Consider the following 22,708-nt stretch of genomic DNA (forward strand, 5'->3'; position numbering starts at 1 on the left):
ACACTATTGAATAACCATCTGGACCCGACAATTTATTTCCTGAATGGTCTTCAGCAAGACTTCATATTTCCTCTCTAGAAATAAAACAAGAAATTTCAAAGGATTTTGCTTATTAGTAGAAATTTTTGCTAATTACAGCCTTCAAAGTCTAAATTAGGTCTGATTTGGTTACCCTGAGATATACAATATTAGCGTATATTGTATTAATCCTTAAATGCCTTCTTAATTACTACTGCCTTTTTAGTACATTGTTTATCTCTTTTTCTTCTAAATGGATCCAATTAAGTTTTGATTGGCTTTTTTTCCTCCTGAAATTATATACTAACTCTTATCTTCTTAGCTTTTAATAGATTTGTTCATTCAGCATAAAAAGAAATTCAGTTGTACTAATCATTTTAACTGTAAACTTGCCCCTGGACTTGTTAACCCTCTAAAGGTAACTGTACCTATTTACTTTTATTATTATTATATTATTATTATTTTAAACTCAATTAATTCAGCTAACTGATTTTATTTTCCTCTTAGATTAATAGGATTTTATAAATTCAGGACATCAATGTCAGTAATAGTTCCCATAAATTTCCTTCACTTTCTCTTGGATCTCCTACCTCACAAGAATTCACTCGGGGAGGAGTATATCTTTAGGGACCAAACCTAAACTTAAGTTTTGAATCATTAAGTTTCGAATGATATTTGGGTACATATATTTCTTTTAAATTAACTTCTGATGTGCTGCGTTAGTGCAAAATGATAGTGAAGTAGAAAATTAATAGCAGATTTATTCTCTTTCCCTGTTTTCTACAATGGGGATGAGGGGTAAGTTTAACTGCAACAGTTTCTGAGGTGGACGGAACAAAATACAGAGGGATTCTACTTGTGCAGTTAGTTGTACTGCCTCTGATTGGTATGGAATTAGCTATGGCCCAACCATAAAGAATCTACTTTCTATCATTAAGGAACTGCCATTATAAAAAGAAGAACCAAAAGATCAAAGTGCTGCAGCAAGTGGAGTTCTTGAAACCATATGTGAGTTCTAGAAAAGGAAGGAACTTTTTAAGGTGCCATTTTAAATAAATTTTAAAAACAGAATGCAGTTGTAAAGTGCATTTGAAGTACTGAAAACTAAAGAGATTTTAATTTGATAAATATATTTATTGAACTATCTGAAAATAAGCAGAGCTTTAGATGAACATTTAAAACTCTATGAACTAGGTTTTTATTACATGTTTATGAATTAAACTTAATTTTTATAGAAATTTGGTTGATTTCAATTAGCTTTAGTACTTTTTCATATCATTTTTATAATTCAAAATCATCCATCTAAAATGTTAAAACAGAAATAACCTTTATAATAAGAATTCTGAACATCATGTATATGTATATTACAGTCATTACTGACCATTGAATGCTGAATATATATATGGATGATTATAGCCATGTGTCCATTATGATATGCTTGTAATCAACTGTGATATTATTAATTCATTCATTCATTACCACCTTTTATAAATATTCTATTGGTCCTTTCAGTTTTGATCTAGCTTATTTTTTTCAACATGTATTCAGATAAAAGGGACTAAAATCTTTAATCGCCTGACAATAAATTAGAGTTATATTTGACAGAGAATTAGGAGTAATTTCTGTTGAACTAAAAATAAATATAAGACACCATGAAAAGTGTGTTTAATGTGGAAGAAAAATAAGAAGACAAGAGTAGCCAAGAGAAGAGACTCACAGCTACCAAAATATGCCGGCATGAAACCTCCAAACCAAAGGAGACTATGATTAGGGAGTGTTTATGAGATCTGATGGGAAGAATAAAAATTGCCACAGTACATTAAGCCATCAGCACTTGTCAGGGGTACATTTGAGAAGGTGAGCCAACCTTTACAGCCTGTGTACCTGCTGTGAAAAACAAATCACACTGAACAGGTCACTATGGGAGAGGAGATTCAATTATTAAGAAGGCTACTGAATAAAGCAAGAAGAATTTACATTGTCCAATATGTAATTAAAAGAAAACAGATATCATGCTATATGATTCCATATTATACCTAAAATATAATTTTCTGAGTGTAGTTGTAACAAATCCAAATAATTATAATTGTCAGTAAATTCCATCATCTAGATTAAAGACTATTTCTTAATAAATTGAAAAATATTGATGGATAATTTACAAAGAGCAAAGTCATTGCTCTTTGTAAATTAAAAAAAGTAATTACTCATATAGGTGAATTGATATAATTGTATTATCTACATTTAGGTATTGTTTTATTTGTGCCTGCTATTTTAAGTACTTTATTAAAGAATAATTCATTCAAAACAATCTTATGAAGAATACACTATTACTATTATTATTTTAAATGAGTAATAGAATCAGAGAGAAGTTAAATAACATGCCTGATATCACACAGCTAATAAATGGCAGAGATGGGATTCCTAACCAGGGTAATCCTGGAGCTCATGATGAGAACCATTTTACATAGCTACCCCACAGAGAGAATGAAATTAAAACTACAGTCTGAATTATATCCTTTCAAATCAATCTTATAGAAATCCTGTGTGAAAGTTATTTTTCATCCAATTTCACCGATGAGAAAACAGAGGCTGTAGAAGATTTAGCAATGTAAGACTAAAGCTCTAGTAAGTATAGTTTAGACATACAACCTGGATCTGCATAACTCCCATGTCTTAAGATGGAAAAAGATTGTAAAAGGGCTAAGAATGCTATATAGACAGTAAAATATATATGCATTTATTCAACCTCAAATATTTGTTGACATCGGTTCTAGACTTAGTCTAAACAAGTAATTATATGCCTGTTAAGCAAGGTGTGATTTAAGGAGGTAGTCTTCAAAGCTCACCAGGTAGTCAAAGTTGCAAAAGGGAGAGATGCCTTTCAGCAATTAAGTAATGGAGGAAAAAAGAAACCAAAGGAGGAAATGATTGATTTTTTAAAAATCAAAAGGTAATACAAACATGGCTCAACCTTTCTCTGTTCTCCCATCACTTTATTCCCTCCCAACGTCAACACACTCACATAGACACAAACACTTTGCTACACACCAAAGAAGGCAGCAATGATCTAGGAATCCTGGAATATGCAGATAAATACACAAAAGGTAAAAGATAAGCAAAGATGCCAAATATAAAATCAATAAATAAAAATTACCTATAGAAGAAACAAAGTTTCTATAGCTGTAAAACATAGGCATAAGAAGCATAGCTATAAAAATAGAGATCATGTGCCACCTGATGGAAGTATACACCATCTTGAATTAATTTGGCTGAAAAATTGTGATCAAATGGATCAATCCTCTTTGTTCAAGTAATAGTTTACAGAGAAATGTTTGAAATCCAAGGATGACAAAAGCAAATTCCCACTGTGAGAGCTTTCAACAAACACAGGGCAGGTCAGACTAGTTGGGTATCTTTGATTCTCCAACCTTCCTAAGATTGACAGATAGCCATAAAAAACAAACAGACAAAAAATAATAAAACTGAATAAATGGAGTAAATGAATGAGTGAATGAATAAGGCAAGGAAAATAACCAAAATCAGGAGGGCTTAATTTTCCAATTCAATTGCACTTCAGTGACTCAAAGATGTTTTGATTAAAACCAAAATGAAGATGTAGGGAATATTTATTTCTGCCAATTCTTCTTGAAATCCAGAGTCAGCCAATAATTTTCAGAATAAATAGTAGCATGCAGGAGTGAAATAGTGCTTACTCAAATAACAAAACTGATATAAGATGTGCAAAACTGTCACAAGATTATCTGAATACATTTCTTGCTTTTGAATAAAAAATAATCTATGTTTATTCCTGTTGAGAACAATATTTTTAAAATAATATTTACCTTTCAAATTTCCCAAGATAAACAGGATATCAGGGAAACAATGAATACTGCTAAGATTCACTTACATTTGACAGTTATATGACTCATAATAGCTTCTCAATCTTACAAAGATATTTTATTTCAAGAAATCCTGTCAAGGTAATTTTTCATCACAACTATTTTTCTACTTAAAATGAAAAAAGCCTTTATCTCCTGTAATCTGAAAAAGGATAAATAAATAATCTGATTTGCAGGATTGGAATGTTTCAAACTGGGCTCCAAAGTAACTAATTTAAATATATTGCTTTGAAAATTAGAAGATAAACAGAAGGGCTCATTTTGCTATCATTTGTCCATCAAGCCCAGAAATTAGAGGATAGCAATTTATTTTTACAAATTCCAAGAATTATTGTTAGCACTCCTAGATTAAAATGTTTGTAACACAAATTGATTTATTATAACCATTTAGTGAGCTGCTATTAATGAGAAATAATCTTATATTTAAGCCCAAAAGTGATCCTTTCAATAATAATTAGAAAAAATATTTTATTGCAAGATTAAACTAGTGTTTTTCTTAGGAGGCTTTAGTTTATAAATTTACTTACTAATTTTTATTTCATCTTTTATTCATAATCTTTGTACCAAATTTACCTTAAGTATTTTTCTACTATTGGTTAAATATTTTTAATCTGACAAGATGATAGTCTCTGACTGACAGCTGTCATTCACTGTAGGAATTACTATAAAGATGGCCTATAACCTATTAAAACTGAATCCACCACAACATGGCCAATTAAGTTATTAAAAAATAGTGTTAAATGATCAGTAAACATCATTCAAAGCTAAAATATCTGAGTAAAGTGAAATGTTTCTCTTTATTTTGTCATTTTTAAACCTGATTACCACCTGATTGAAGTTTACCAAGCAAAAAAATATTAGGAGCATTTTAAAAAAATTTAAAAAAAAGAGGACTAGCACTGCTAGGAATTTACCCAAAGGATACAGAAATGCTGATGCATAGGAGCACATGTACCCCAATGTTCATAGCAGCACTCTCCACAATAGCTAAAACGTGGAAAGAGCCTAAGTGTCCATCAACAGATGAATGGATCAAGAAGATGTGGTTTATCTATACCATGGAATACTACATGGCAATGAGAAACAATGAAATCTGGCCATGTGTAGCAACATGGATGGACCTTGAGGGTGTTATGCTGAGCGAAATAAGTCAGGCAGAGAAGGACNACTAGCACCTTACAGCTGTGGGTGTGTATCTGTGGGAAATTGAATAATTTGCAGCTATATATTGCTATATTCTGATGGAAATATACTCACTAATCTGATGTTTTCCCAGTTATCTAAGATACTTGTTTTTTCAATACTTCATTACAGTCGAAGTGACAAAATTATCCAAAAATTTTTTGTAGCCTTGTGCTTACAAATGATTGAATGTTCACCTTCTCTATGGTGTATTTCAAAGTCTTAGCCACGGAGTGCAATATCCATCCCTGAATCTCCCTTCTTCAGCCTCTATTTCCTTTTTTGTTTTTCTACTATTTCAACAAAAGGAGTCACAACAGAAGGGTATGTCTGGACTTAGGGAAGTTGATCATAAATTTTTGATTTCATAAAGTTTAAAAACATGAGAAACAATATATTGTGAGACACTAGCTCTTCACAATTATCAAAAAATATTTTAAAGAGAACTTTTATTACTTTTAAAGAGAACCTTTAAATATATATTATATATTGTATTATTTTATATTAATTTTATTTGTATTGATTTTTATTAATTTGTTTCTAAATTTATAATAGATATTTCAAAATAAACATGTTTAATTAAAAATATTTTTAAAAAGCAAATACTCATCAAAGCTGATCTTTTGCTTTACTTGAATCTGGAATATATATTTTTAATTAATGTAATGAAAACACATAATTTTAAAGGATCTTAAGCTAAAACATAATGTTCTCTCTGAAGTGTGATTCCAGAATATAGAGGCTTGTTTCCTTGATTAGCAGATAGTTTGCTTCATCAACTCTATATTCTTATATTATACTAAAATATTATCACAAAGCTTAAGACATGAAAACATCTGAATGGATATTATTCTCTTTAGTATTTTGTTTTTATTTTTGTTTTGTTTTCATTATCTATGTTCTGGTCTCCTAACAGCCTGGGTAGATACTGCCCATGCAATATTTGAGTGGTATCAAAACAAATGGCATATAAAGATATAATCTCAACACATAATCCTACTAAAAATAATATTGTCTAAACCCAGCATGCTACCACATGTGGGGCCCACTGCTTCCCCGTGTGACCTTTTTTTTAAACTTTGATAACTTTTTTTAATCAGAACATCTGAAAAGAAGCAAACACCATATCAGGCTGGTAGGGATTATTTCCCCTCTCCTTGTATCTTTTATCTCCTTGAGGAAAATTAATCTATTCCATGTTATCCCTATACAGCAAGCAAGTCATTTTAATAATAGAAAAGTGAATGTTGAGTTTAGCAGTTGCTTTAATTAAAAGGTGATCACCAAAGGGCGGGTTTCCTAGCTGGTTGTTGACTTACAGCAGAAAATAATTGGCACATAAAAACCAGCAAGAGAAACACCATTCAGGATGTAGAAGCTGTTGACAATAAGAAAGTAATAATGCAGTAAAATCATTTATGTTTATATAGGGGATGCTGTATTTATGTCTATTCCCTGTTATTAACATTCCAGAGCTTAGCAAAGACATCACCTTGAACTTTCTTCCTTGTCATTATCCATTCTCTTTCTCTGACAATTGATGAGCTTGACAACCTCATTAAACTGCCAAATACATTATTTGCAGAGGCTCTAACTCTCCAGTCTCTGGATAACAGCAAAGTGATGATTTAACACAAATCTGGCACTGATAGTAATAAAAAATTTGTTTTATAAGCCAGGCTGCTACCATGTCAATCTTCTTGAAATCTACATTGGCTTGAGGGAAAATTCTAAGAGGTCCAGAACAGGACTATGTGATCTTTTGATGCTCTTCTAACTGGGATTTCTCTGGTCCTATAGTTGTAGTGGATCCTTTCCCCTATACTTCTCAGAGTACACTCTTTTTTTCTAATTGCTTTCTCTGATATTTCTTATATATACTGACAATTCTCACATTTCCTATCAACTGCCATCTGCTTAAAATTCAGGATCTCCGTTTAAGAGATTTACAGGTTTATTACTGAAACAAACAAACAAACCAAGAACATAAGGGGGTTTATGGTTGCTGTTTTGTTTCTGGTGGGAGAGATCAATACAAGAGTGTGAGGGATGGGGGTAAAAGGGAACCTTATAGAGGACTGAGGCAAGAGGAAAAAGTAGGAAAGGAGGTTACCAGCTGAGAGAAATGAGCCTCAGAAGTGTTTGAGGCAAGGGGAAGTCCACTGCCCAGGCTCAGTAGCTAACACATTATCTGGAAGCTCTTAGCCTTCCTTCTAGCAACAACTTCATTCTCCAACACCCAACATCTTTTTAGAAATTTTGCTGTAAGTATATACCCCTGGGACTGTTTTGCATAAATACCACCTATTAGTTCCACAATATTTTGCAAATCCTTTGAAATCTCCAGGACTTCATAACCCTGGGGAGAGATTGGTCACGGTGTCTTGTCAGGTGGTGGTGGAGATGTCCACTAGACGGAACTTTAACTGATATAAGGACAGTCATCAGTGATAGCCTTACTATTGTTTTTGGGCAAACAACATAGATATATTAGGGAAAGAATATAAAAGCACACATTTTTTAAGACCGGAAACTTGAAAGAAATATAATATTCTGCTATAAGCTCTTCTAGCTAACATCCTGGATTCCCTTTTAATAAAAGTTACTCTTTCCTGCCATTTGGTGGAAATATTTGAAACACTAATTAGCTAGTCACTGAAATTATAAAAGTTGTATTCAAAAAGTTAAATGAAGTGTTGTTAATTAAGAAGTTGAGGGGCACCTGGGTGGCTTAGTCAGTTAAGCGTCCGACTTTCGCTTAGGTCATGATCTCCTGGTTCGTGGGTTCGAGCCCCGCGTCGGGCTCTGTGCTGACTGCCAGCTCAGAGCCTGGAGCCTGTTTCAGAGTCTGTATCTCCCTCTCTCTCTGACCCTCCCCTGCTCACGCTGTCTCTCTCTCCTAGAAATAAATAAAACATTTAAAAAAATTAAAAAAAAAAGAAGAAGTTGAACATGCAGGCGTGCCTGGGTGGCTCAGCCGGTTAAGCGTCTGACTTAGGCTCAGGTCAAGATCTCATGGTTTGTGGGTTCAAGCCCTGCATCGGGTTCTGTGCAGGCAGCTAAGAGCCTGGAGCCTGTTTCAGATTCTGTGTCTCCCTCTCTCTCTGCCCCTCCCCCACTCATGTTTTGTCTCTCTCTGTCTTAAAAATAAATAAACTATAAAAATTAAAAAAAAAAAAGAAGAAGAAGAAGTTGAACATGCAGTGTAAGTGCTTCCCAATAGAAGGGGGCAGGAAAAAATTAACAGGCATTTAGGAGTAAATTGATTTTTTTTTCCGGAAGCCTAAATAAGCAAGCTTTTGGTAACACAGACTTCTGTCAAAGAAATATGATGGTTTCTGGCACCAGGGTAAGATTTGGAGACAGATACCAGCCCCTGGTGAAATGGACTACTGAAGACAGGTAACAATCCAGGAAAAATAACCAAAACTCAAAAAACAAAGCAACAAGGTGTGTGTTATTTTCCTTTTTATCAGAGTAATTCAAGAAGCAACAGTGCATGTAAAAGACAACAGCCCTGGTTTACCTTTGGAAAAAATAGAGATCTAATGACAGTTTCAGTGGAAAACATTTTCACTGATAGGAAAATCTTTACAATGATATATGAAAATCTATATATTATTTTTCTACATGTTTTTGGTCTATGAGTTTAAGAGAAACACTCAGAAAAATAAAAACACAGAATGTGAGCTCCAAAGTAGTAAGATTTATTTGTTTGCTGCATTTAGCACTATATTTTAATAATCATTAATGATCATAATAACCATTAATAATCACATTTTAATAATCACATAATAGGAATTTATCATGAAAGATGAAAGGATAAATCACAAGATAAGCATGTACCTAGTGTTTTTTAAGGTGGTAATGTAAGACATAATTATGTAATGTATCATCACATATGCATAAAAATCACAACAGAAATGATAGAAACTTCAAAGATGATTAGTCGTTTGTTTTTTTTTAAATATTTTTATTTATTTCTAGGAGAGAGAGAGAGAGAGAGACAGACAGCGTGAGCAGGGGAGGGTCAGAGAGAGACGGAGACACAGACTCTGAATAGGCTCCAGGCTCTGAGCTGGCAGTCAGCACAGAGCCCGACGCGGGGCTCGAACCCACCAACCGCGAGATCAAGACCTAAGCGAAAGTCCGACACTTAACTGACTAAGCCACCCAGGCGCCCCGATGATTAGTCGTTTTAACTCATAAATATTTATAATCACAAGAGCATCTTTCTTAAGACTCTAGATTAGCTTAGATTCTAAGATAAAGACTTCTAATTTTTTTTTTTTTTGAAAGAGAGCGCATGAACAAGGGAGGGGCAGAGGGAATGAGAGAGCAAATCTCAGGCACGCTCCATGTTGCCCGTGGAGCCCAAGGCAGGGTGCGATCTCATGATTGTGAGATCATGACCTAAGCGAAAGTCCGACACTTAACTGACTAAGCCACCCAGGCGCCCCGATGATTAGTCGTTTTAACTCATAAATATTTATAATCACAAGAGCATCTTTCTTAAGACTCTAGATTAGCTTAGATTCTAAGATAAAGACTTCTAATTTTTTTTTTTTTTGAAAGAGAGCGCATGAACAAGGGAGGGGCAGAGGGAATGAGAGAGCAAATCTCAGGCACGCTCCATGTTGCCCGTGGAGCCCAAGGCAGGGTGCGATCTCATGATTGTGAGATCATGACCTAAGCGAAAGTCGGATGCTTAACTGACTAAACTGACTGCATGTTCAACTACTTCTTCTTCTTCTTCTTCTTCTTCTTCTTCTTCTTCTTCTTCTTCTTCTTCTTCTTCTTCTTCTTCTTCTTCTTCTTCTCCTCCTCCTCCTCCTCCTCCTCCTCCTCCTCCTTCTTCTTCTTTTTTGAATTTTTATAGTTTATTTATTTTTAAGACAGAGAGAGACAAAATATGAGCGGGGGAGGGGCAGAGAGAGAGGGAGACACAGAATCTGAAACAGGCTCCAGTCTCTTAGCTGCCTGCACAGAACCCGATGCAGGGCTTGAACCCACAAACCATGAGATCTTGACCTGAGCCTAAGACAGACGCTTAACCGACGGAGCCACCCAGGCACCCCATGGCTACTCTAATTTTAATAGCTGTTGTATGATTCTAGCAATCTATGCTGGCAGAAGTAAACATGATGAACATTAAAGTTCTTGAATATAAAAAGCATGCTCTGAAAAGGACGATAAGAGCTCCTTATCTGTAGCCTAAAGGGTAGTTTTAGACCTCTAGGAACTTTATACAATCTTACCATCAAAAAAGATTAGATTCTCTACTCATAATTGAAGAGACCACTTACCCCTTGTTCAATAAGAGGACAGTATGAAACATTTAACATTAGACATGCATGGTTAACAGTGAAAGACCACCTAACATTTTATATTTAGCAAGGAATTGAGTATCCTTTAAATAGCAAGAATAATTCAAAATGCAGCCTCCAAGCAGTCTAACATGACACTATATTATATGAGATGTTATCACTTTCCAGCCCCACGATGCTATCACAATGGAGCATATTTTCATTCAGAAGGTATTTGTCTGAAGGCATTTTGAACATCAAATGCTAACTTCCTAGATCAGTTTACTCCTAAAAACAGGATACCTTGTTCTTTGTGGGCTTGGGTGGATTCTCCTTTGCCATTCAATTTAACTCAAACAAAGATTTTCCTTCTACCTCAGGATAGTTGCTCAGCTTCCAGCTGGCAACTGAGTAAAAATGTTTGTCATGAGGCAGAATAGGTAGGCAGGAATTATTTAAACAGTCAATAAATGTACATTAAGACCTGCTTTCTTTAACAACACATAACTGTTGTAGAAATTATTGTTAAGTGCACTGAAATTTTCAACCAATATTTGTGGACTTTTTCTTCTTTTTTTTTTTTCTAGTTTGGGTTATTTGTTCTACTTCAGGCATTCTAGAAGTGCTGTAGTCTTTACAGCAGAACAAAAGGAGCACTTATGATCATAGTATCTGAAGTCACACTACTTAGACCCCAATCTTTACTCTGTCATTTATTAGCTATTGATCCTGGACATATTACTTAAACTCTGTGTATCAGTTTCTTCCCCTCTAAAATAAGAACAGATTATACTTGATAGTGTTAAGATCTTACTTGAGTTGCTAACTTGAAGCATATGTCTTTGGAACATAGTGAGCACTTAAGGACTGTTAGCTATTATTGTTCAGCAAAAACCATTTACTTTTAATTTTTACAAATGGATTTTCTTTTACAAATGGATTTTTAAAGAAAACATGAAAGCATAACTTTAGGTATATAATTACATTTGCATTTGTTTTTCAAGTATGCTGATCATATTTCTTACCAACTTATAGGAAAAACATGAAAATAAAACCAGTTTCCAGTTCATAAGCACATGAAATCCTTAAATGTGTAGCTATTTTTATATGGTACATATATAGTTTATAGTATATGTAGTTTCTAAATCTCACTTTTTTAGATGAATGCAAATATAATCCACAAATATACACACATACATACATACATACATACATGCATATGTATTTAAAACAAGGGCTATATTCCAAATGCAAGTTTAGTAAAAGATATTGGATTTAAAATTGAGAACAAGTACATTTTAGCTCAGGAAAGCTATTATTTTCACATTCCATGATTTATATGTTTTTAATTGTATAACTCCTCTGTTATTTTAAATATATATATATTGAATTTCATTTCCTCCTGGTAATGTTTCAAAACATACAAAAATGAAGAGATCTTAATAATATATAAATCAAAATATGTAAATGCTTTCATTGAATTAAAGGAATAAGGAAAAGTGTGTTTCATACCTACTGATAGTTAGCTTAGTTTCATATTGAAATTCGTGCCTTTTAAATTAAGTAATTTTTCATTTTTGCCTAGGGAAGAAAATATGAGTAAAGTAGAGCAGAACACTTGAGCAAAATCTTTATAGGTAATTCTGGGAGGATGTTTGATACTATTGTCAAAGTATACAGTTTTTAAAATTCTGCGGGTACAACTATCCAACTCTTCATTGTCCTGTGTCAGTAGCATCCTTTTTTCTTTCTCAAAAAGAGTAAGGTTTACATTTATATGACCTGATTGATCAAAAAATATTTACCTATTAATTAACAGTTAAAATCCAACTCATTTTGAAAGCATTGACATTTTTTACTGCTGAAAATTTGGAATTCTTAGAATGTTTTTGGGAGAACGTGAAGGATTTTAAAGCAGAAATATATATGAAATTATTAATTTTCAGGCAGACTTTACTTAATTTTTAAGCAAAACCTTCTCCAAAGTTTTGCATTTAAAAAGCTAGATACTCCACTTGTTTTGATTTTTTTCTTTCTTTTGTTTTCATTGTTGAAATGACTCTTTTCCGTTTCGTATTTTAAACAATGTATTTTACTGTTTTGTTCTTTTCAACTTTCTTATTTTGGGTGCCGCAATACTGTATGCTACCAATTTTACTCTAACCTTAGTTAATCATGAACCATGTCATCTTTTGAGATATACATACATTTATAAATTGTTTTTATTTCTACATTTCTACATGCATTTGTGTATGTACTATGTATTCTGCATAACATTTCAATGGTTCAATTCACCAAATATTTATGGATTAGATTTATATTTTTCAAGGGACATTCTATTCTTTTAGGTAGATCTACGGTGGAGGAATAGATAATAATTTATATAAATTTATTATAATCTGTAGATTATTCTAGACATATTATCTAAATCTATATATAACCTATGTATTTTTATGTAACTATATAGATCTATAGAGTATTCTGTAATATATAATATTATTACCTATTAACAGGTATCTATTTAGAATAAATAATAATCTATGCTGATAGAAGTACAAACACAAGTGGTTACCTTTGAAGTACAGCAACAAATATAAGACAGCAAGACAAGAAACTTCTGGGTTGCTGTAAATTTTGTTATCTTGAAAATCATGCTGCCTTTGTAAAGATTCATCAATCTATATATTTAAGTTTGTGTATTTTACTATATGCATAGTTCTTCTATAAATGTTTATGATAAGGCATATGCACATAAGGTATGTTTATAGAGGTTAAAGAACCAAACATATACACAGCTATAAGCAAAGAATGATACTTTTCCAAGTCCTCATACTTAATTCTGAGAACACAAATGCAACTTTGATAGATTTTTTTTTTTGAGAAAGAGAGAAATGTTTCTTAATCAACAAAGACACACTGATTTCTTTCACTATGTCTGGACTTTTATTTGCTGCTATAGGAACAGAAAGACAAATAAAACATGGTCCTTGACTTCCAAGAACTCCTATTTTGATATTAGATCATGAACTGAGTTCAGGCTGTTATTAATCTCTGTATCCTAACACGTAAGAGTGCAGTGTTCAAAATTAGTTATTAATAAATATGTAATAAATGAATCCACTGGAAAGAAAGGTAGGGTGGAGCAAATATGTAAACATACACACATATCATTAACAATATAGTCAGACATATAAGTTCCCAGGAAATAGAAAGAAGGTATGTTTAGAAACTTGAGACCCTTGTCTACATAAATATCACAAAAATACAGAACTTACTAAAATGAGGAAGTGTGATTTACTAAAATAAACCTTACACAGGTGGAAGAAATAACCTGCTTAGATGACAGGATAAGTGGAACCCCTTCGTGGGAACTTACATAGAAAAGCTGTATCCTCTGGAGGTGTGTTTCCCAGGGTTTCCTGAAGGGTAAATAGCCTTATGTTGTCTACAGGAAATGGTAGTTTACAAATGCCATTCACTGGCTTTGCATTACCTGGTCCTCAGTGAATTTAAAAAAATGTGAACAACATAGGGAAATTTTCACAAAGTTTAATGTACTTAGCTGAAAGAACAATTATTTTCTTTTAATGATTAGGAAGCTTATATGGTGATATAAATAAAGAAACTGTTCCCCCAGGTTTTGAACATGGGTTATAAACTTTCCATGTTTCAGAGACATTTTATCTGATAGGTACTTAAAAATTAGGGCTAAGAAACTGTGTTTTAAACTGATGTTATGTTAGCCCAGTGTTATATCTTGAGTATTGAGAAATTGATGGGTGGATGGTTAGCTAGATAAATACTTGATAAGCAGATAGATTGGCAAGTATATAGAAATAGATAGATACATACATACATTCTCACTCTAGCACAAAAAATAAAACAGTAAAGTTGAAAATAAATATTAAATGTATATGAACATATAAACTAGTCAAGTGCAACTCAACTCCTATGTGGTTAAATAAGTCATGTTTAAAATATATGAGTGTTTCTATCCTTTTCTGTTTGTGTCTCTTGAATATCAGTTGTATAGTGACAGACTGCATGTCTTTTGATCTCCACTTCCTTAACCTTCTACAACTTATCTAACCCTTCTCTCTGCCCTTCTTCTCTCATCTGTAAAATGAGCAAAATGCTACCACAAAAGACCTTAGCAAATTAATTGAAATATTGTATTTTCTTTAAAAATCCTGTTATATTAATCATTTTGATGATAAATATCTGAAATGTGGAGCTAATACCAACTAAATGCATATATGTGCACTAGAGAAGACAAAAGAGTGATGTATTGGGGGCACGGGTGGCTCAGTGGGTTAAGCGTCCGACTTCAGCTCAGGTCATGATCTCACGGTTGTGGGTTCAAGCCCCTCGTTGGGCTCTGTGCTGACAGCTAGCTCAGAGCCTGGAGCCTGTCTTCGGATTCTGTGTATCCCTCTCTCTCTCTGACCCTCTCCTGCTCATGCTGTCTCTATCTCTCTCTCTCAGAAATAAATAAAACATTAAAAAATAAAAATAAAAAGAGTGATATATTGGAAAGAGACATTTGAACAACCATGAGGCCAAAAGAGTAGGAAAAACCACATGTGGGCAAGAGTCACATTATGCATTGTTACTTGTAATCTAGCTTAGAATAAAATACAACCAAGTGTAACATTTTTGTTTTATATTTATGGATTCTATGGAGTCCTGTGTTTTCCAGTACAGAGACATATTGTTATGAATTTGCTAATAATGAAGCGCCAAATAACTATCTTTTGTTTCTAATTATTAATTTTCTGAATTAATTTATCTTTCAACAAAATACTTTAAAAATCTTGTTGACTCATGCTTAATCTAGAACTTTATTTTCCTTCTTAGAAATGGAGTGAATGAACTGTACATTTAGGGTCTCTACTGACATCCTCAGTGAGTAGGGGATTATATGTTTAATGATGGCTTAACTAACAGTTAAATTAAGTTAGAAGTTTTAAATAAATCTTCTGTTAATGTGCTTTTCCTCGATGTCAGCAAACTAAAATATCGCATTTTGGAAAATGCTCACTTGGAAGAATCTGAGTTTTCTTTTGACCAACTAAGTGTCGTGGAAAGGTCACAACAGCAGGGCTTCTAGTTGCTAACAGTCTCATTTCTTATATTTATTGAAATCAGAGGGATAATTAAAGTTTCCACAGGGGAAATTATCCATTAATTAGAACTAGAAGCACGAAGCCATGAAGTACAGGTGATAACCATATATCAGAACAATTAGTCTGTCTAGAAAATCAACATGATCAAATTAGAGTGACTATACCAGCTGCTCATTTAATCTGGGGTTGCGATGTTTTTCCACTCCTTGTGAGACAACCCTGCAGAAGAAGCTTATAACTGACATGTACACATCCTTCAGAATTATTCACTACCTCAAGAAGGTGTTGGTATGCTGATGTTTGTTATTTATATAGAAACTTTTGGATTTGAAGAGACGAAAAGTGACATCCAAAATGCAAAATTCTCTAACTCTATGTCACATTGTAACCTAGGATAAATATAACACTTAAATTGGAAAAGATACTGAACTGTATATTTCTCCTGATTGATATTGATTGAGACTAGTTACTTATGCATGTATTGTCATTTTATTACAATATTGGCTGTGGGAAATATATTAAACTCCTAGATGTAAGTGGAATTATATTATAATGGAAGAAATTTTAATATTTCTCTAAATTATTATTTGATTTTTTTTTATTTTACCAGAGATTTCAATCTACTTTTAAATAAGGAATGAAGTATTTTAAGTGCATGCATAATGAATAACAGCAGTGTACAAATATATCATTATCTACTAACGCTGTGACTTTCTGTAATATGGTAATTTATTACCCCTTATTTCTAGAGTTTAGATGTACAAAGCACTGTAAAAGACTTTGGAATGGCATATGTAACCTAATTCTTGCTATCAAAACATTTTTGTTTATAGAGGGAATGAGATGTTTACACAAACAGCAACTACATAAAGTTAAAAGTGATAGGTACCATTAAAAAGACAATAAAAAAGCAAATGAGAGATCAGAAAAATTAGTAATCCAATTCAATATATATATAGAGAGAGAATTAAAAATAGAAATTATAATTTCTTATTGTATATATAATATATAACAATTAATTGTTGTATATATGATAAAACTACCAATATTGTTAAAATATCTTATTTTATGACCTTCACTAGATTTCAAACTATTTCTCTCCCCATAAAAATTCCAGTAGATTTTAATCAGTGCCCTAAAGCTTTTGGAATACACAGATGATTAAGATATGATCTGCCGTCAAATAACTCACAATCTAACGGAGAGTTAATACTGACTATTGACAGCAAGGTAAAAATGCATACAAAGGCTTGTGGGAATTCAGAAGACAGAGATAGATTACTCCAGGAAAAGTCAGAATAGCTTTCTAAACATTTTGTATTGAAATTTGAAAAATTAGTATTATTTTCCAAGTGGAACAGATTAGAAGACAAAGAAATATACAACAGCTCATATACAGATATTGAAAGTCTTGTATTACCCATTCTGAGGAGACCCAAGGGGTTTGGGATGTTCAAAGCATAGATAGGAAATGAAGAAATTAAGAGATGAGCCCCTAAACATAGAGTTAAAAAAAGGATATTTAAAATACGATGGTAGTTATACCTTATATACAAGAAGAATCTGTTTGAAAATCTAAAAGTAATTGAGTGTGAAAATATAATTACATTATAAAAATTTTACCCTAACAATTCATGGAGTGGAGGAGAAGCAAGAAACTGAAGATGGAGACCAATTTGGTTGGAAATACAGGTGAACAATCTAGATACTGTGGGGAAATCTGAGTTGAATTGTAATAAGAGAATAATCAAGTGTTAAATGCCATAGAAGTCAAATTTATTGCATCAGAAAGATTGTTGTATATGGTATTTGCAAAGACTTTGATGAACAGTTTGCATTTAGTCACTGGCCTTCTGGATGGTAAAAATGGTGATGGAGAACAGGGGACAAACAGAGAGAGAATAGACAAGATTTAGAAATAAATTAGGTATGAGCAATAGTATGTCAAGGTTAAAAATCACCCAGATAAATTTTTTTAAAATAAGGAAAAGTGTGCTTTTAAAATAATTTCAGAGTTCATTACAAAGTTTTAGAAGACAAAAAATAGGTTTTGTTTTATACATGCACTGATCAAAAATTAGTTGAAAAGTTAAGTCTTTTCCTATGGGATAAAAAAAGGGGGGATATTGTAATAGTCCTTGAATGAAGAGATTGTTGAACCATAATTAAGAATGAATTGGTGGTCAAAAGTACAAAACTTTCATTTATAAAATAAACAAGTTATGGGGCTGTGATGTAAAGCATGATTATTATAGTTAATAATAACTATTTTATAAATTTGAAAGTTTCTAAGAAAGTAAGTAGAGCTCAAAAGTTCTCATCACAAGAAAATATTATACTATGAATGGTGATAAATGTTAAATAGATTTGTAGGGATCATTTCACAATATAAACATTGAATCATTATGTTGAAACACCAGAAACTAATAATGCTACATGCCAATTATATCTTAAGAAAAAAAAAAAAGAATGAATTCATTTTAGGAAACAGTGTATAAAAGAGAAGGTAATCTAAAAAGGGAACTTTGGTCATGTCTATATTTAATGAGTCGGTAACAAAAGAGGAGTGTGCAAAGGGAAGGACAATATTGAGAAAGCTGACCAAAATACAGTATCATGGACCCAAAAGAAGCATCAAGTTTTACAGCGGGCTTCTTCTGGATCAGATGTTCCAAAAATGCCAACCAGACTAAAAAAACCCTATCTTTGATGGCTGAACATTATTATTAGCCATCTTCCTAGAGCATAATTTCATTACATAGGCTGGAGTGGGACTTGGGAATAGATTCCAGGTAAAGAACGTGAAGAGAGGAAAATGTAGTCAGTAAATTCAAAACTCTGGAGAAAATTCAAAATTTTGGAGAAAAGTAGTAATGAGAAATGGAAGAGAACAAGGTGCTTCAGAGAAGTGTGTTCCTTGAAGTAGAATGCTCATCATAAAGAAGAGAAGTAGAAAAGGCAGCTTATTTGGAAATAGTAGTAGCATTATTATAGGAGAAGAGGTATGAACCAAGGAAGAATCTAGATGACCTTAATAGTACACTGAGTGGCTAGCTTCTTGTGAGATTTACAAGAAAAAAGTGAGAGGGACTCAAGGAGATTGAAGAATGGTAGAAACTCAGTCTCCAACTCAACTTTGGTATACACCAGAAAGACACTCTAGTACTAACCTCTTTTTAAACAGAATGCATTACATCACCCAAACTCAAACTGTTATGATCTCCTAAATCTTTTTGTCTCAATATCATTTTACGATTTAAAACCTTGCCATTAAGGGGCGCCTGGGTGGCTTAGTCGGTTTAGCGTCCGACTTTGGCTTAGGTCATGATCTCGCGGTTCGTGGGTTCGAGCCCCGCGTCGGGCTCTGTGCTGACTGCCAGTTCAGAGCCTGGAGCCTATTTCAGAGTCTGTGTCTCCCTCTCTCTCTGACCCTCCCCTGCTCACGCTGTCTCTCTCTCTCTCTCCTAGAAATAAATAACAATATTAAAAAAATAAAATAAAACCTTGCCATTAAAAACGTGGTTCACATATCAGAAACATTAGCATCATCCAACAGCTTGTTAGAAATGCAGAAATTTAGGTTCCATCCCAGAGGAACTGAGATTTCATCTGGATTTACATTAGTATCTTGAAAAAAAATAAAAAAAAACTTCAGGTAATTAATATGCATGTTAATTAAAATATATTGACAAATATGTTAATGTAAATATTAATATTTGCATATATTTGGCTGATGGTTTTTGTATCTGTTGATTATATAAAGTATATATGGGGTGCCTAGGTGGCTCAGTTGGTTTTGCGTCCGACTTTGGCTCAGGTCATTGTCTCACAGTCCGTGAGTTGGAGTCCCATGTTGGGCTCTGCACTGACAGCTCAGAGCCTGGAGCCTGTTTCAGATTCTGTGTCTCCCTCTCTCTCTGCTCCTCCCCCACTCGCTCTCTGTCTCTCAAAATAAAATAAAGACATAAAAAAAAATTTAAAGTATATAGTCTGCCTATTTAAAAAATATATTTCGGTTAACAAGTGATTTTTTTTTTGCCAAAAGCCAACACATATTTAATTTGTTCTTAGAAATCAGGAAGATTAAAAACAGTAAAATAGCTTAAAGAATTACATAAGTTGCATCAAAAATATCTGAATTCATATTTTAAGTAGTATTACAAACAACTAACTATAGAATGTAAAACTTTTCTCTCGTTGAAAAATAATTACTTGGTTAATTTTAGTTTTTATTAAATAGCTCTGCAAGGTGACTAAAACCAGGTGACTTTTTACAATGTAAGTGTAAATTACCTGGACATTATATTGCAGCCCTGCTTTTACTGGATGCCTTCAAACTCAAGTGTGGGACATCCACATATATTCTAATAGTTTAGGAACTGTGTTTCAGATAGTCAAATAGCATTCTGGCTTATTGCAGCCCCCTTAAACAAACAAACAAATCATTTTCCTTTGCCTGTTTATTCACAGATTTTTTTTTAAGTGCCTTTAAATGCACTTAATATATTATCTTAAATAACTATTCAGTGTGATCTGAATCTATAGCTAAGGCAATTCAAAAGAGATAAAGAAACCAGTGGTGGAGAATCTGGTTTGTGATGCCCCGTGGATGGTAGAATAATTTCTCTCACATTGAATGTAGACTAGAATCAGTGACTTATTTGAACAAAACAATGTCATCAAATGATATTCTGGGACTTCCAAGGCTAGCACATAAGAACTCTTTCAGTTTCTGCTTGGACTTCTTAGATTACTTTCTTTGGAAGCTTTGATCCACCTTGCAAGAAACCTATCTGATGGAAAGCCTACATGAAGGTGTTCTTGTTGACATTCCCTGCTAAGTCCAGCTAACTAGTTATACACATAAAAGCACCAGATTTGAGTGAAACCATCTTGTATACTCCAGATCAGTCATCTACAAAATATCGCCAGGTGGTATCTGTTGATGTCACATGAAACAGAAGAATCTCCCAACTGAGCCCTGTCCAAATTTTTTGACCCCAAAATTCATGAGATAAAGTAAAATGGTTGTCGATTCGAACCAGTAAGTTTGTTAAACAGAAATACATAAAGGAATTGTGATTTCTCAAGCTACAAATTCAATATATGCCATCTCTCTCACTCTTTCTTTTTTTCTGTATTTAATGGAATAAATGTAAGCAAGTTTTAATGCTACCTAGAGCACCTCATGCAGAGTTACAAATTCATCTTACATACTTGGCTGCATTTTAGGTCAAGTACTATCCAGTAAACATTCACAGAATTGCATATGACAAGTAATATTTCATAACGGTTTCCCCATTCTCATGCTGGTGGTTTTGTGCTGAATTACTATAAATGAATTAGGACTTGAAAAGAATTTTGAAATGTAGACCTACATTTTCAATTATGATTAGTTTAATTAGATATAGAATTAGCTAAGAAAGTATCCACAGTCTGGAATCCAATACTTTGAAATACGATTAGACAGAGATAAAAACATTAAGTTTTCTTTTTTTATATTAAAACACTCTCAAGTGGTATTAATATAACAAAGTGTTTTTATATTTTATTTTACATTTGCCAAGAATGAGATAACTCCTACTATCTAAAATAGAAACTGCTCTCTCAAACACTTGAGGTCTTTCTCTCCATGGTTTTAGAAGCACATAATAAAATATTAATAATGATGGTGTATGAGGATTAAACTATCAATTTTCTTAAGTGATAATAGCATCTTTATATTAAAACATTTTAAGAGAAATATACCTACTTATAATATGAAAAGTTAACTGCTTTATCCAGTTTTGTAGTATATACTAATATATAAAATGATCGAAGAAATTTTATCTTTTTTATCTTTGTAGAATGATTTTTCAATTAAATATCTTTATTAGCTCATCCCATTCTTGAAAAATACTGATTGTAAGATATAGAATCTCACTGGGGCGCCTGGGTGGCTCATTTGGTTAAGCGTCCGACTTTGGCTAAGATCATGATCTCATGGATCATGGGTTCGAGCCCCATGTCGGGCTCTGTGCTGACAGCTAGCTCAAAGCCTGAAGCCTACTTTGGGCTCTGTATCTCCCTTCTCTCTGACCCTACTCTGACCCTACCCTGCTCTCTTTCTCTCTCTGTCTCTGTCTCTCTCTCTCAGAAATAAATAAAAAAAAATAACTTTTTCTTTTTAAAAGATGCATAACCTCATATTTACTCAATCACTTTAAAATGTATTGGGCTTTCTGTCAGTGATGTCAGATAAGACAGAGAGGTAGCCTCACTTAGTGGATAGTGCCACTAGGCTTCAAATTGCAGTAGACCATGGTTTGGCCAGCTTTTGCACCAATTACTTAATCTCTTTGAGCAGTAGTTTCTTCAATTACAAAATGAACATAATAATAGCTCCTTATGAAATCCACATAAGGATTAAGTCCAATACCCTAAGTAAAATATATAGTACAATTAACGACACATAAATATTGAATAAGTAACAGCTACTTATTTTTATGAAACTACCACTTCTATTACAACTACTCCCATTACCACATTGTGTTTTGAAGTACTCACTAATCTGGGAAAATGTGCAGTCTCAGCATAAGAAAACTATAAATTGTTCTGTGTGAGATTTCTTTTTATTAATATATATGTTTATATGTTTTAGATAAACTTTTTCCAAAAAATTTCGATTATTCCAAAATACTTCCAAAATGTATACTAGCCTCTTGTATACACTTACTTACTTGTTATAAACTTTTTCTTCCAACGTATTATCAGACTCCAAAATAGGTGAAGATTATATTAAATTGTTACACATCACCGTACAATTGCTAATTCTTAAAAACTCAAGTGTGTATCCAAATATTCTATCAGAGAGAAATCTAACATAAAGATACATGAGAACAAAAGCCTTACTTGTGCTGGTAGTGCGAGGAAAATACATGCATTACAGAGAGAGAAGACATGTTTTGTATAGAATGAAACAGAAACAAATAAATTTAAAAATCTGAAAATTGTGCATCCATTCAAAGGATCACTTGGACATACCTACAGAAGTAATTAGTTATCAGCAAAGCTAAAATGATAGAACTAGTTAAAAGAACTAAAAGAAATGGTACTTAACATTGATAAGATAAATTACCAGCTGTGAAAGTAACAATGATGTATGTACAACTGAACAATAGTTTTAAAATATCATAAA

The sequence above is a fragment of the Crocuta crocuta genome, unplaced genomic scaffold, assembly GCF_008692635.1.
Source record: "Crocuta crocuta isolate KB4526 unplaced genomic scaffold, BGI_CrCroc_1.0 scaffold199, whole genome shotgun sequence".
NCBI classification, from domain to species: Eukaryota; Metazoa; Chordata; class Mammalia; order Carnivora; family Hyaenidae; genus Crocuta; species Crocuta crocuta.